General features: G+C 38.5%; 1 non-coding gene across 1 annotated transcript; it reads left to right on the plus strand.

Annotated features, from left to right (window-relative positions):
- Positions 1 to 16,633: 16,633 nt before the first annotated feature.
- On the plus strand, positions 16,634 to 16,738 carry LOC136154986 (small nucleolar RNA U13). Its single transcript, XR_010660680.1, has one exon. It is a non-coding gene; the product is annotated as a small nucleolar RNA U13 (small nucleolar RNA).
- The last annotated feature ends 675 nt before the right edge of the window (positions 16,739 to 17,413 follow it).

Here is a 17,413-nt window from a genome sequence, read left to right on the forward strand (position 1 = left end):
GTATTTCAGGTTTAGACTTTACTTAAGCTAGGTTGAGCAGAGTTTCTGTCACTAGGCTAGACAGTAAATAGGTTTTGGGTTGAGTCCTCTTATGGTAACCCCTGAAACCCCTCTGTGACTGTAGGAACCAAATTCAAAATAATTTTTCTGGAGTATATTCCTTACAACTTACTTTTAGAAAATGGAGACAGTTTGAACATGTGTTTTATTTATTTATTGGGGGGGGATCATGCTGTACAAATTTTATTTTTTTTTAAACTTTTTTGTATTGGGGTGTAGCTGATTGGGTTTCCCTGGTGGCTTAGATGGTAAAGCATCTGCCTGCAACACAGGAGACCCAGGTTCGATGCCTGGGTCAGGAAGATCCCCTGGAAAAGGAAATGGCACCCAACTCCAGTACTCTTACCTGGAAAATCCCATGGATGGAGGAACCTGGTAGGCTACAGTCCACGGGGTCACAAAGAGTAGGACAGGACTGAGCAACTTCACTTTCACTTTCATAACTGATTAACAGTGTTGCAGTTGTTTCAAGTGAATCACAAAGGGACTCACCCATACATATACTTGCATCCATTCTCCCCCCAACCTCTCCCAACCAAGCTGCCACATAACATTGAACAGAGTTCCCCGTGCTATACAGTAGGTCCTTGTTGGTTATCCATTTTAAAAGCAGTGTGTACATGTCCATCCCAAACTTCCTGACTATCCCTTACCCCGGGCAACTGTAAGTTCGTTGAACATGTTATTTTTAAAAGGAGAAAGAAACATTGGGAGAGAGTTGATTAATGGAAAAAGTAAGAGGAAAAAATGCTTAAAAGCATAGGTAAGCAAGGAAAATCTGTGTCAGTGAGGAAGATGACTTTCTCTGTATCTATTCAATCTTGTTGAGCCAATTTTGTTTACATGCCTGTCCTAAAACTGTGGCTAGAGACATGAAATATTCTGGCTGACCAAGCCAAGGTCATGAACAAGGGTTGAGGATGAATGACTGAAGCCACATTAAATGGGGTAGCAATGGCTTCCCATAGAGGAAAAAAGTGAGACATGAAAGGTGCCAGTGCCCTAGAGCAAAACTCAGCAGACTTTTTCTGTAAAAGGCTAGACAGTAAATATTTTAGGTTTTGTGGACCATTTGGTTTTTGGTGCCACTACCCAACTCTACCTTTGTCGTGTGAAAACAGCCATAGACAGCATTTAAATGAGTGGAGTTCAGTTCAGTTCAGTCGCTCAGTCGTGTCCGACTCTATGACCCCATGAATCCCAGCACACCAGGCCTCCCTGTCCATCACCAACTCCTGGAGCTTACTCAAACTCATGCCTATCGAGTCGGTGATGCCATCCAGCCATCTCATCCTCTGTCATCCCCTTCTCCTCCTGCCCCCAATCCCTCCCAGCATCAGGGTCTTTTCCAATGAGTCAACTCTTCGCATCAGGTGGCCAAAGTATTGGAGTTTCAGCTTCAGCATCAGTCCTTCCAATGAACACCCAGGACTGATCTCCTTTAGGATGGACTGGTTGGATTTCCTTGAAGTCCAAGGAACTCTCAAGAGTCTTCGCCAGCACCACAGTTGAAAAGCATCAATTTTTCAGCGCTCAGCTTTCTTCACAGTCCAACTCTCACATCCATACATGACCACTGGAAAAACCATAGCCTTGACCAGACGGACCTTTGTTGGCAAAGTAATGTCTCTGCTTTTTGATATGCTATCTAGGTTGGTCATAACTTTCCTTCCAAGGAGTAAGTGTCTTTTAATTTCATGGCTGTAATCACCATCTGCAATGATTTTGGAGCCCCAGAAAATAGAGTCTGCCACTGTTTCCACTGTTTCCCCATCTATTTGCCATGAAGTGATGGGACCAGATGCCGTGATCTTAGTTTTCTGAATGTTAAGCTTTAAGCCAACTTTTTCACTCTCCTCTTTCACTTTCATCAAGAGGCTTTTTAGTTCCTCTTCACTTTCTGCCATAAGGGTGGTGTCATCTGCATATCTGAGGTTATTGATATTTCTCCCGGCAATCTTCATTCGAGCTTGTGCTTCTTCCAGCCCAGCATTTCTCATGATGTACTCTGCATATAAATTACATAAGCAGGGTGACAATATACAGCCTTGACGTACTCCTTTTCCTATTTGTTAGCTGTGTTCAAATAAAACTTTATTTACAAAAACGCCAGTGGTGTGTGTTTGGTCCAGTGGATTGTAGTTTGCTATCTATCTAGATATCTATCTATCTATCTAGATAGATAGTTGACACCTATCTAGACGTTTGGCAGTACTCTTCTGTTTGAAAAACCCAAAGAAATTTTCTTAATGCTCTTAATTCCTTGAGTGGTAACCTAAAGGCAACCTAGAATCACAGAAGAAAGGAATGGTTATTAAAGCAGAGCTTCTTAAGCTTATTTTTTAGAAACACAGTGATTTCTTATTCTAATAGTTATACTAATACTCAAAATCCAGGTCTTAATAGATTTTGTTGCTTATTCTGGTGCTGAGTTAGACAAAGTAGGGTGCTGTAAGTAAAATAACATGAATGATTAAAATTGAAGAAAGTATTAATGAGCATTACTCACAGTTGGTTGTACTATGAAACCTATAGGTCTTTTGGATATGATTTTAAAAGTATACCTGTTCCTGTATCCCCTCTTCCATGCCTCAGACCCTCCCCAACCAAGAGTTTGTAATACACCTTTTTAGGAGGTAGGCTTCCCCGTTCTCTCCACTTGGGGATTTTTTTATATTTAATGGGTTAAATGCAATTGACTGGCTCCTGGCCTAAAAATCTTCAAGATACCATGTAGTACTTGAGATCACCAATATCTGATCTCCACATGGCCAAGTCAAAGCGAATAGGTTTTGGTTTACCACGTATGATGACTTTTCTGTCTGTGCTCTGTTTCTGCTAATAGCAGTACTGTCCAGTTAGTTAATCAGACTGAGAACTTGGTTCACATCTTTAACTCTTGTTCTTTCTGGACCATTCTGACTAATTATTTTAGGCATTTGTATCATCCAATGACTCTTCATTCTATTATCTTTGATAGAACCTTTATTCTATAACTTTTTGTGGAGATGTCAGGAAGGAGTGCCTCTTACTGCTTTCCCATCCTCTGATCTTTTGCTCTAAACAATCCTACACACCACTTCTAGATTAATTTTCCTAAAGCGTGAATCTGACATATGCTCATGCTCAAGAGTAGTCAACAGTTCTGCATTATCTCCTAAATAATGGCTAAATTGATTAATATAGCATTCAAAATCCTTGAGAGTCTGCTCCCTCCCAATAATTGGTCCTTTGATTCTGTTAGTTCCTTCTATATTCCTTGCACTCCAGCATACCCAAGTACCCCCCACAATCCCATTATACTTTTCCCCTCTGTGCTTTTTCAAACTCTCTTCTCCTGTCAAGAAGCCGCTCCACTTTTTCTTGTTGAAATCCCATGTTTTGAATGATTAAGTAAAATGATGCTGTATTCATATCATGGAATACTTTGTAGATATTAATATTGATAGTTGACAAGGGTCTTTAACATTTATTCCCTTACATGAAAATACAGAGCATCTCCTACATGCCAGACACTCTGCTAGATGCCAAGGATACAGATGTTCAAAGGACAGACACAGCTGATGCCATCATGAAGCTTAAATTAGAACGAGGCATTTAGACATTGAGGAAATCAGTGGAGGTGTGCTAAGAGCTTGAACGATAACTGTGGGGTGATATGGACATTTAACCTAGCCTGAAGTAAAGGGCAGTTTTTTGAAGACAGTCATGTTTTAGGCATGCCTGAAACATGGAAAGATAGTGGTTCTTAAACTTTTTGGCCTTGAGACCCCTTTACATTCTTAAAAACAATTGAGTTTTTGTTTATATGGATTATACATACATACTATAATACTTACTATTAGAAATTTAAAATAATTGACAACTGAAAATGTGTATGTCAAGAGGTTTGTTATTTTAAGAACTATTAGCTGTATTTTGGGTTTCCCTTGTGGCTCAGCTGGTAAAGAATCCGTCTGTAATGCAGGAGACCTGGGTTCAATCCCTGGGTTGGGAAGATCCCCTGGAGAAGGGAAAGGCTACCCACTCCAGTATTCTGGCCTGGAGAACTCTATGGACTGTAGAGTCCATGGGATCACAAAGAGTCGGACACGACTAAGTGACTTCACTTTCACTTTCAGCTGTATTTTACAAACCACAAACTATTTCTCACACCACAAACTGTGAGAAAATTGGGGTCATCTTATATTTCTACTAATCTCTTTAATATATGGCTTAATAGAAGACGGCTATATTTTCACATCTGATTCTGAGCTCAGACTTTCTTGATTTGTTGTTTTGGTTGAAGACTACGAAGAGAATCCAACCTCATACAGATATGCAGTTTGAAAATGGTGGAATATTTTAATAGTCTTGTCAGATAGTTGCAGATATTCTTCTTAGACATTACACCAAAACTCAACAAGTGGCAGTTTCTCAAAGGTCAGTTGCAATATGGAATCTGAAAGTCTGTCAATGAACTTTCCATACTCTTACATTAAAATCACTTGGTCTACTTTATACTTTTAATGGATCCTTTCACTATGAATGATTTTGACCTTGTGGATCCCCTCAAGGGGGCTCTTGAATTCACAGGGACCCTCTGATCACATGTTGACAGCTACTGGAGTAAGAGTTACTTTGATATTTGGTCTAGGGCAAAGATAAATATTCCAGTGGTCAAATAAGCATTCATAGGTTATGATGCTTTTGGATATACATGATAAAATATACACAGTAGAGTATCAGCTCATTAAAGGAAAATGATTGATAAAGAATTAAGTCTTTAACGTTATACTCCAATATGTTAACAGTCATTCTTTACACATCATTTGCTACACTTTTAAAACATCTCTAAACTTTTATATTTTCAATAATGTGGTGGTTCAGTTCAGTTCAGTTGCTCAGTTGTGTCTGACTCTTTGCAACCCCATGAACTGCAGCACACCAGGCCTCCCTGTCCATCACCAACTCTCGGAGTCCACCCAAACCCACGTCCATCGAGTCAGTGATGCCATCCAGTCATCTCATCCTCTGTCGTCTCCTTCTCCTCCTGCCCGCAAACTTTCCCAGCATCAGAGTCTTTTCAAATGAATCAGCTGTTTTCATCAGGTGGCTAAAGTATTGGAGTTTCAGCTTCAACATTTCAGCCTACCAATGAACAGTGAGGACTGATCTCCTTTAGGATGGACTGGTTGAATCACTTTGCAGTCCAAGGGACTCTCAAGAGCCTTCTCCAATGCCACAGTTCAAAAGCATCAATTCTTCAGTGCTCAGCCTTCTTTAGAGTCCAACTCTCACATCCATACATGACTACTGGAAAAACCATAGCCTTGACTAGATGGACCTTTGTTGGCAAGGTAATGTCTCTGCTTTTTAATATGCTGTCTAGGTTGGTCATAACTTTCCTCCCAGGGAGTAAGCGTCTTTTAATTTTATGGCTGCAATCACTATCTGCAGTGATTTTGGAGCCCAGAAAAATAAAGTCTGACACTGTGTCCACTGTTTCCACATGTGTTTGCCATGAAGTGATGGAACCAGATACCGTGATCTTAGTTTTCTGAATGTTTAGCTTTAAGCCAACTTTCTCACTCTCCTCTTTCACTTTCATCAAGAGGCTCTTTAGCTCTTCTTCACTTTCTGCTCTAAGGGTGGTGTCATATGCCTATCTGAGGTTATTGATATTTCTCCTGGCAATCTTCATTCCAGCTTGTGCTTCCTCCAGCTCAGCGTTTCTCATGATGTACTCTGCATATAAGTTAAATAAGCAGGGTGACAATATACAGCCTTGACGTACTCCTTTTCCTATTTGGAACCAGTCTGTTGTTCCATATCCTGTTCTAACTGTTGCTTCCTGATCTACATGCAGGTTTCTCAAGAGGCAAGTCAGGTGGTCTGGTATTCCCATCTCTTTCAGAATTTTCCACAGTTTATTGTGATCCACACATTCAAAGGCTTTGGCATAGTCAATAAAGCAGAAATAGATGTTTTTCTGGAACTTTCTTGCTTTGTGAATTATGCAACGAATGTTGGCAACTTGATCTCTGGTTCCTCTACCTTTTCTAAACCCAGCTTGAACATCTGGAAGTTCATGGTTCACGTATTTCTGAAGCCTGTCTTGGAGAATTTTGAGCATTACTTTACTAGCTTGTGAGATGAGTGCAATTGTGCAGTAGTTTGAGCATTCTTTGGGGCTGCCTTTCTTTGGGATTAGAATGAAAACTGACCTTTTCCAGTCCTGTGTCCACTGGTGAGTTTTCCAAATTTGCTGGCATATTGAGTGCAGCACTTTCATAGTGTCATCTTTCAGGATTTGAAATAGCTCAACTGGAATTCTCTCACCTCCGCTACCTTTGTTCATAGTGATGCTTCCTAAGGCCCACTTGACTTCACATTCCAGGATGTCTGGCTCTAGGTGAGTGATCACACCATTGTGATTATCTGGGTCATGAACATCTTTTTTGTACAGTTTTTCCTGTGTATTCTTGCCACCTCTTCTTAATATCGTCTGCTTCTGTTAGGTCCATACAATTTCTGTCCTTTATTGAGCCCATCTTTGCATGAAATGTTCCCTTGGTATCTCTAATTTTCTTGAAGAGATGTCTAGTCTTTCCCATTCTATTGTTTTCTTCTATTTCTATGCATTGATCGCTGAGGAAGGCTTTCTTATCTCTCCTTGCTGTTCTTTGGAACTCTGTATTCAAATGGATATATCTTTCCTTTTCTCCTTTGCTTTTTGTTTCCCTTCTTTTCACAGCTATTTGTAAGGGAAAATTAATGAAAAATGAATCTTAAATATCTTTTAAAGTTCTGTTCATAGGCTATGTCCTTTATGAAGCCATTTCTTATTCCTTCCACAACCCAGAAGTAACCTCTCCTTGTTCCGTGCTCTTCTGACACTAGTTTGCACTTTTCCTATTGGGACGTCAATCATTTCACAGTGTTTGGTAGGGCTGTTCATACAGCTTGTACCAGTTCTATTTCCTGGAGTATAGGAACTGGAATTTGTTTCCCCAGCGTCATATATAGTTCCTTATATTGTAAAAAAGGTCAACAACTTTTTTTTGGAAATAAATTGAAATCCTAAGCATTTCACAGTTTTAATGATATTTAAATGTTATTACTATATATTGTAAAACTACTCTAGAAAATTTGGGAAGATAGAGAAATTTATAGTAAGCACAGTATCATGGCTATAGGCAAAGGCTTTACAATTCTACTGACATAGCTTCAAATCCTAGATCTGCCATGTGCTTCTTACTATCTCCACATGGCCATGAACATGTCTCCTAATCATTGTGATTCCTAGTTCCTCCATATATGACATGGAGGTTATAATCATACCTTCCAGCACTGTTGTGAGGAACTGATGAAATAATGTAAATAAAACTCCTGGGATATAGTGAATCTTGATGAATGGTACATATTTACTATTATCATCTATAATCACTCATCCAGAAATTCACAAATTCATTTTAATGAATGCATTCTCTCATAGATTCAGAGTTACTGGGCAAATAATATTCCTGTTATTGCCAATCATCTTTGAAAGTGTACACTGATGATTGAGTCAGTTTGAGGTGCTCTGGCCATTTCCAAATAAAAACGTGCCTGTAAAAAGTTCAGGGCTTTCCTAGTGGCTCAGTGGTAAAGAACCTGCATGCCAATGCAGGAGACGTGGGTTTGGTCCCTGGGTCTAGAAGATTTCCTGGAAAAGGTAATGGCAACCCACTCCAGTATTCTTGCCTGGAAAATCCAATGGATAGAGGAGCCTGGTGGGCTACAGTCCATGGGGTCGCAAAGAGTCAGACTCACATTAGTGACTAAACAACACACTAAGAACAAGTTCTAACTGAACCTATGAGCTATGATATTAGTAACAATCTGGAGTGGTGGCAAGAGATTCAGATGAGCAAGTGAAGGGTCGAATTACCAGCAGTGTTTTTTATTAGAAGCCTATAGTTCATATTGTGATTTTTAATATATTTGTTAATAACACTATACTTTAGGCTGGTAAGCATGTCCTGGGGCTACTACAGCAGCTGTGCCATTCACCTGAATGAATATCTGGCAAACTAATAGCCACATCAATATATTTGTTCCCTGCCTCTTGTCATGCTAAAAGAAAAGAAAATATGCTCAACATACAATAATGATACCATTGACCTTTTTCAAGTACCTGGGAGTTTCCCAGTGGTGATCATGAGTTGTGATGAAGCATACCGTCTCCTTAGAATGCACTGGAGTAAGTGGAAAGTTCTCATTGAAGAATCAGATCACTCTCTGTCATCAATGCCCTGCTGTCCTTTTTTAGAAGTTCACACCAGCACTGACACTTCCAGACCTAGGCTAGTAATACTATTAATATAGTAGGAAGAGAATAGATTAGAGTTTTTTCATTGTCCCATCTTATGGGGAACTAGGTCTGCTTTTGTACTACAGACTGCTTGCTCTAATACCATGGAACTGTGTGCTGCCTAAGACTAAAGTGGTCCTTGGATATGTTGTTTAGTCACCAAGTCATGTTGGACTCTTTGCAACCCCATAGACTATAGCCTGACAGGCACCTGTGTCTATGTGATTTCCCAGACAAGAATAGTGGAGTGGGTTGCCATTTGCCTCTCTGGGATCTTTCCAACCCAGGAATTGAACCTACATCTCTTGATTGCAGGAAGATTTGTTACCACCGAGCCACCTGGGAAGACCATATCCAGAGTTACCAGCCCTTTATTGTTCCACTTGGTGCTAATCGGTATCTTCTACTGTAGCATTTTGCCTAAACTTTCTCTCAGATGCCAAATTCCTCATGTCCTCAGATTACCTACTTATGAATCCATGTCCCAATCAAAGTGCTCATTTCTTTAGTATAACTTATTTTGATTGTGAATCAAGAGAAAGTCATATTTTTTAAATTAAAAAATTTATGCAGTGTTTATTGGTTATTTTACATTTGCAGTTATTATATAATATTGGCTCTGTTCCCTGTGTTGTATAATATACAACGTTGAACCCATCTTACACCCAAGAGTTTGTACCTCTCCTTGCCTCTCCTCCATAACCCTCCTAACTGGTAACCACTAGTTTGTTCTTTGTGAGACTTTTTCTTTTTTGTTATATTTACTAATTTGTTGTACTTTTTAGATTCCACATGAGTGATGTCATACAGTATTTGTCTTTTATTTCACTTAGCATAATGCCCCATATGTCCATCTATTTTGCTGCAAAGGGCAAAATACCATTCCTTTTTTTGGCTGAGTAATATTCGTGTGTGTGTGTGTGTGTGTGTGTGTGTGTGTGTGTGTTTACCACTTCTTTTATCCATTTATCCATTGATGGACACTTTGGCTCCTTCCATAGGGAAAGGCATAATTTTGAATTCATTCACCTGCATACGTCAGTGACAGAGTTTCTTATTCTCCCATAAAGCTTTGCTGGCTTTATGTAACCTCATCCACCTACTTAAAGTGTTTGCTATGTGTCACACCTTATTATGGGTCTGGTAAGTCCCAGTTCTTAAGCTTACCCAAGGTTTGAGAGTGAGGAAGACATATAAACAAATTATTAACACAATGTGGTACTTGCAATGCTAGAGGTATAATATGTTACAAAGGAAGGACCTAATTTGATCTTGAGGTGCCGAGGAAAGTGACTTGGGAGACAAGATATGAACTGTATCTGAGAAGTAGGATTTAGCCAAGTGGAGTGAAGGTGAAGGTCATATGAAGCAGAATAGATAGCTAGCATGAAGCAAAAGAGCTGAGAAACGACATTGTGTGTGATAAAACCTACAAGCAATTCTGAGGTAAAGAAGTGGCAAAGAAGGAATCACAATCACAAGACAGGGAGACAGAAGCCAGTTCACTGAAAGCTTTTTTGTGATTTAAAAAAAAAAGAGCTTTGTTTGGAGGGGGTCAGGAGGAGTGAATCAAAAGGAAAAAAAAATTTGATCAGAGATGGAGATGGCGAAGACATGGGAGAATGCAGTGAATGATAGAATGTGGTGATGAAGGTGGAAGAGTATGAGAATCCAGAGTACAGATGGAAGGGTTGCCTTTGTAGGAAGTACTCCTTCTTCTGGACTTTGTGCTTCTGAAAACTATTTAAAATCTAACTTCTATGTTAGATTGTACTGTCTTGTACTCCAAGGATATAAGACACATTCTCTACCTCTTTTGTTCCCTGCCTTTGTCTTAGGTCGTCCAGTGCAGTCCCCAAATTGCACCATTGAACAAGGCTTAGAAAGTTTGTCCATTGTCAAGTCACTGAAAATGAGTGTCAGAGCTTCACCTGGAAGCCAAGATTTGGAATTCTAGGTCACATACCCTTTTTGCTGAACTCACATGCTCATTCAAAGCTTTGTGTGTGAATAAATGGGTTATGTGGGTGAATAAAGAATCAAGCCCATGATCTCAACTTTTTGGGTACAGTTCTATAGTGAGCTAATCTCATCTGCTGCTAGTTCAGCATCTAGTCATCCTAAATAAATGAACCCAGCATGTTCTGTGTGAAATGGGAAACAGAACTCCATTTCATCTCTGGGCTTCTTTGTGGACAATGTATATGCAAACTAACTTTTTATTAGTCATTTATTCTTTGTTTTATATTGAGGTATAGTTGATTCATTATACAATACTGTTAGTTTTAGGTGTACAGTACAGTAATATGTATTTTTTTACAAATTATATCCCATTAAGATATTGACTAGTTTCCTGTGCTCTACAGTAGAACCCTGTTGCTTATCTATTTTATGTATAGTAGTTTGTATCTGCTAATCCCATACTCCTAGTTTATCCTTCCCTCTTCCCTTTCCCCTTTGGTAGCCAAAAGTTTGCTATGTCTGTGAGTCTGTTGCTGTTTTGTTTTTGTTTTATTTTAATTTAATTTTTAGTTTATATTGGAGTATAGCTGATTTACAATGTTGTATTGGTTTCAGGTGTACAGCAAAGTGATTCAGTGATTCATATACATATATCCATTCTAATTCAGATTCTTTTCCAATCTGTTATTACAGAATATTGAGTTCTCTGTGCTATACAGTAGGTCCTTGTTGAATGGGGGTATATGTTAATCCCAAACCCCTATATTATCCCTCCCCTAATCATATATCCTTGATTGATTTTGTAGATCACCCAGATGATCTGATTCTTCTCTCTTCCCTTCTCCTTACTTACCTTTGTTCTGTTTCCCTCTTGTTAAGTACCACTGGGCCATCTCAGAGAGAGCAAAAGTGGAGAAATCTATTGTTAAGCAAGTGATACTGTATACCAAAATTTGGGGGGAAGGCTTAGCATTTGAAAGAGCTGCAGTTCAAAACTCACATCCACTTTTGGTTTATTGAATTTCTCTAGCTTATACTTTGCCTCATTAGGATAATTAAGACATTCCTGCATGTATTAGGCCTCTGGCTCTAATAAAATGGATAAAGTACATGAATAGGAGCAGAATATGCTGTTTGATTAAAAGGTCTAGTATCTGGGTTATATACTGCAAACGTTCTATCATTTATTTAGCTGCCTGCCCCTGGAAATACGTCAAATGAGATGGTATTGAAGACAAAATTAGGATCATTAAATTATTCAAACTCCTCCTCAATATATCATGCCCTCTTATTCTTCCTTTCATTCTTGTGCTTTTGTAGTCCACAAATTTAATCTATTTGTGTGCCTGCTGACTGTCAGACATTCTGGGCTTGCAGATATGGCATTGAACGTTCACTTTCAGTCACTTCCACTGACTTGAGTAGAATAGTGTGTATCTTGTTGTCTACCTACAGTTGACGCTGCTTGTCTTTGTGTCTCTGTCGTCCCCTTCTCCTCCCACCTTCAATCTTTCCCAGCATCAGGGTCTTTTCAAATGACTCAGTTCTTTGCATCAGGTGACCAAAGTATTGGAGTTTCAGCTTCAGCATCAGCCCTACCAATGAATATTCAGGACTGATTTCCTTTAGGATGGACTGGTTGGATCTCCTTGTAGTACAAGGGACTCTCAAGCTTCTTCTAGAACACCACAGTTCAAAGACATCAATTCTTCAGGGCTCAGCTTTCTTTATAGTCCAACTTTCACATCCATAAATGACTACTGGAAAAACATAGCTTTGACTAGATGGACTTTTGTTGGCAAAGTAATGTTTCTACTTTTTAATATGCTATCTAGATTTATAGATTTCTTCCAAGGAGCAAGCAAGTGTCTTTTAATTTTATGGCTGCAGTCACCATCTGCAGTGATTTTGGAGCCCAAGAAAAGAAAGTCTGTCACTGTTTCCATTGTTTCCCCATCTCTTTGCCATGAAGTGATGGACCAGATGCCATGATTTTAGTTTTTTGAATGTTGAGTTTTAAGCCAGTTTTTTCACTCTGCTCTTTCACCTTCACCATGAGGCTCTTGAGTTCCTCTTCACTGTCTGCCATAAGGGTGATGTCATCTGCATATCTAAGGTTACTGATATTTCTCTCAAAAATCTTGATTCCAGCTTGTGCTTCATCCAGCCCAGCATTTTGCATGATGTACTCTGCATATAACTTAAATAAGCAGGGTGACAATAAAGAGCCTTGACACACTCCTTTCCGAATTTGGAACCAGTCTGTTGTTCCATCTGGTTCTAACTGTTGCTCTTGACCTGCATACAGATTTCTCAGGAGGCAGATCAGGTGGTCTGGTATTCACATCTCCTGAAGAATTTTCCACAGTTTGTTGTGATCTACACAGTCAAAGGCTTTGGTGTAATCAATAAAGTAGAAGTAGATGTTTTTCTGGAATTCTCTTGCTTTCTCAGTGATCCAATGGATGTTGGCAACTTGATCTCTGGTTCCTCTGCCTTTTCTAAATCCAACTTGAACATCTGGAAGTTCTCAGTTCACATACTGTTGAAACCTGGCTTGGAGAATTTTGAGCATTACTTTACTAGCGTGTGAGATGAGTGCAACTGTGCGGTAGTTTGAACATTCTTTGGCATTGCCTTTCTTTGGGATTGGAATGAAAACTGACCTTTTCCAGTCCTTTGGCCACTGCTGCATTTTCCAAATTTGCTGGCATATTGAGTGCAGCACTTTCACAGCATCATTTTTTAGGATTTGAAATAGCTCAACTGGAATTCTGTCACCTTCACTAACTTTGTTTGTAGTGATGTTTCCTAAGGCCCACTTGACTTCACATTCTAGGATATCTGACTCTAGGTGAGTGATCACACCAGATAACCATCGTGGTTATCTGGGTCATGAAGTTCTTTTTTGTGTAATTCTTCTGTGTATTGTTGCCACCTCTTCTCAAAATCTTGTGCTTCTGTTAGGTCCATACCATTTCTGTCCTTTATTGTGCCCATCTTTGCATGAAATATTCCCTTGGTGTCTCTAATTTTCTTGAAGAGATCTCTAGTCTTTCCTATTGTATTGTTTTCCTCTATTTCTTTGTATTGTTCACTGAGTTATACAGTTTTTATTCTTTAATTTTTAATGTGGTGTTTCACACTGATTAATTTGTGTCTACTGAAAAATCCTTGCATCTCTGGGATAAATTCCACTTGATGGTATATGATCCTTTTAATGTATTGTTGAATTTGGCTTGTTAGTATCTTGTTAAGGACTTTTGCATCTATGTTTGTTAGTGATATTGGCCTGCAATTTTCTGGGTTTTTTTTTTTTTTTTTGTGATATATTTGTCTTTCTTTGGCATCAGGTGATACTGGCTTCATAGCATGTGTTGGGTAGAGTTCCTTCTTCTGCAATTCTTTGGAATAATTTGAGCGGAATAGGTGTTAACTTTTTCCTAAATGTTTGCTGGAAAATACCTTTGAAGCCATTTGGCCCTGGAGTTTCATTGGTTGGGAGTTTACTTTTCTTCCTGGTTCAATCTTTGGAGATTTTACATTTCTAGGAATCTGTCCGTTTCTTCTCAGTTGTCCATTTTTTTTGTTATGTAGTTGTTTGTAGCAGGCTGTTATGATACTTTGTATTTCTGTGGTGTTAGTTGTAACTTCTTTTTCACTTCTGATTGCAAATATTTGGGCCTTCTCTCTTTTTCTTGGTCCAGTCTAGCTAGAAGTTTAGCAATTTTATCTTTTCAAGGAACCAGCTTTTAGTTTCATTGATTTTTTTCTAGTCTCTATTTTATTTCTTCTCTCATCTTTATGATTTCTTTTCTCCTTTTAACTTTGAGTTTTGTTTTTTGTTCCTTTATGTGTAAAGTTAGGTTATTTGTGATTTTTCTTGTTTCCTGGGGCAATCTTGTATCACTATAAACTTCTGTCTTAAAATTGCTTTTGCTGTGTCCCAACGATTTTGGCTTGTTGTGTTTTCTTTTTCGTTTTGTTTTTATAAACGTTTTTTGATCCATTCAGCAACTCTCTCTTTGGATTAGAGACCCATTGCAAGTCATTGACATAGATGTGCTATCATTGGGATTTTGTTAATTTTTTTCTGGCTGCTTTGTGGTTCTTCTCTTCCTTTCTTCTGAACTTGCTCTCTTCTATTGTGATGTAATGGTTTTATGTATTGGTATGCTTAGATTCCTTTATCTTTTGTGTATCTAGGTTTTTGTTTTGTGGTTAGTATTTTGCTTACATATAATTGCTTATATTTATAACTGTATTTTAAGTTGATAAAAACTTAAGTTTGAATGTATTCTAACATTTTATATTTTACTCTCCCTTACACTCTATCCCGTTTTGTTTTTGACATTATATTTTATCTTTTTATCTTGTGTATCCCTTTAACTATTGTAATTATATAAATTTATACTTCTTTTAATCTTCATACCAGCTTTACAAGTGATTAATCCACTACCATTACTATGTATATTTGCCTTTACCAGTGAGATATATACCTTTGTATGTTTTCTTATTCTTAGGTAGGGCTCTTTCTTTTCGGCTTAAAGAAGTCCCTTTAACACTATAAGGTTGGTTTCTTGGTGATGAAATCCTTTAGCTTTTGTTTATCTAGAAAACTCTTTTCTCTGAATGATCACTTTGCCAGGTAGCATATTCTTGATTGGAAGTTATTTTTATTCTTTCAGTACTTTGACTATATCATGCCATTCCCTTCTGGCCTGAAAAGTTTTTGTTGAAAAATACGCTTATAATTTTATGTGGGCTACCTTGTGTATAACATGCTGTGTTTCTCTTGTGCTTTTAAGATTCTTTTAACATTTTAGTTATAATGTACCTTGGTGTGAATCTGGTTAGGATCACTGATTGGTTGCTTCTGCACTGGGCCCTGAGGTGGTGAGTCTTAATTAAGCACAGGAGCCTTTCAAGAGCTGTTTCTCAGTTCACCATAGCCTTGTGGATCTTATGAACACAAACCCTGTTGGTTTTCAAAGCTAAATATTTTGGGGGCTCATCTTCCAGGTGAAGGTCTTAAGCAATGGAGTGCCTGATGTGGGGTTCAAAGCATTCACTCCTTAAGGAGGAGATCTGGGTTTTGAGATCCCTCCCAATTGTGGGAGGGGTTAATGGCAAGCTTGTGGCTCTGCATCTCTTACCCAATTTTATATTATGGCATTTTTTCCTGTTTGCCCACTGTTTAGGAGTCATTCAGTTAGTTTAAGGCTCTTTTCAGAGGAAATTTTTCCATATGTAGCGGTACATTTGGTGTGTAGTGGGAGGTGATTTCAGGATCTTCCTGTGTCACTCTCTTGAACCAGAATCCTGTCTTCTTGATGATATATCACTTTACACCTTTTAGAACTGGTATCTCACTGTGGTTTTAATTTGCACTTTCCTGATAATAAGTGATGTTGATCATCTTTTCATGTACCTGTAGACATTTTTCCAAAGAAGTCATCCAAATGGCCATTTAGGTCTTCTGCCCAATTTTTAATTGGGTTGCTAGTTTGGTGTTTGTTTTTTATATTGAGCTGTATGAGCTGGTTATATATTTTGGGTATTAACCCCTTGTTTGGTATATGGTTTGAAAAAATTCCCCCATTCTTTTTTTTTTTTCCCCTTTATTTTTATTAGTTGGAGGCTAATTACTTTACAATATTGTAGTGGTTTTTGTCATACATTAACATGAATCAGCCATGGATTTACATGTGTTCCCCATCCCGATCCCCCCTCCCACCTCCCTCTCCACCCGATTCCTCTGGGTCTTCCCAGTGCACCAGGCCCGAGCACTTGTCTCATGCATCCAACCTGGGCTGATGATCTGTTTCACCCTAGATAATATACATGTTTTGATGCTGTTCTCTCGAAACATCCCACCCTCGTCTTCTCCCACAGATTCCAAAATTCTGTTCTGTATCCCCCATTCTTTATGATATCTTTTCATTCTGTTGTTTCTTTTGCTGTGTGGAAGCTTTTAAGCATGATGTAGTTCTATTTGTTGATTTTTGCTTTTGCTATTTGTTCTTTTGGTGTTATATCCAAAAAATCACTGCCAAAACAAATGGCAAGAAACTTCTTCAAAGTGTTTGGTTATCACTGACTCTTAGGTTTGAGTCTTTGATCCATTTTGAGCTAATTATTGTGACTTGTGCAAGATAGGGGTCCAATTTCATTGTTTTGCCTGTGTTTATCTAGTTGTAAGAGTTATATAGGAGATTCATCTTGATTGTGGATGTACATAGCCACCACATTGGTTTGGTTTAATAAGTGCTCTTGATCCTTTTGTAGTTCATGAGCATGATGATTGGGTGTTCACGCTGCTGCGTGATATGTGCCTCCCTCCAAACCTTGTTACGACACCGGCACGTTACCTGTCTGACGTGAAAAAAAAAAAAAAGTGTTCTTATTTGAGGGTAACAGTATGCAAGAGGGACCAGTGGAGTTTATGAAAGAGCTAATCCTTCTCCTTGACACTGCCACTACTTAGCTTTCTCATGTCTAACAAAGGAAGAGAATCCTAAGGCTGGTTTAATTTTCCTTATTTCCTTTATTTTTCTTAAACTTTCAGTACAAAATCCCTCTATGCTTACTCTTTCATTTGTTCATGTCCATGTGTAGCCCATAGCTCCCCCTCCTATAATTATCCTCATCAGGTATAATTTGAAATTCTGATAAATACTTGAAACAAACTCCTTATGGCTGAGGAAGCGGTAAGTAGAAATTCATATGCACTAGAATTTCACACATGGTAAACTAATTCTGTAGAGATCATTAGGTTCTCACAGTTGCCATTTTCTTTTCCATTTGTAAAGTAAGTATCAGAAAAAGTTTAAGCAACTTGCCTAGGATCACACAGTGGTGGAACTCAAATTTGTTTCTAAACTGCACCGTTTTTTTTGGCTACATAATGTGAACACCACACAGTAGGCACATTGTGGGAAAAATGAGGCCTGATTTGACACAGTTCTTTGAGACAAAAAGACCAGTCAGGAGAAAAAAAAGTGATTGGAATCATGGGTTATTTTTCATTGTCTTTTTATAATGTCTTTTTTGTGT

The sequence above is a fragment of the Muntiacus reevesi genome, chromosome X, assembly GCF_963930625.1.
Source record: "Muntiacus reevesi chromosome X, mMunRee1.1, whole genome shotgun sequence".
Lineage (NCBI taxonomy): Eukaryota > Metazoa > Chordata > Mammalia > Artiodactyla > Cervidae > Muntiacus > Muntiacus reevesi.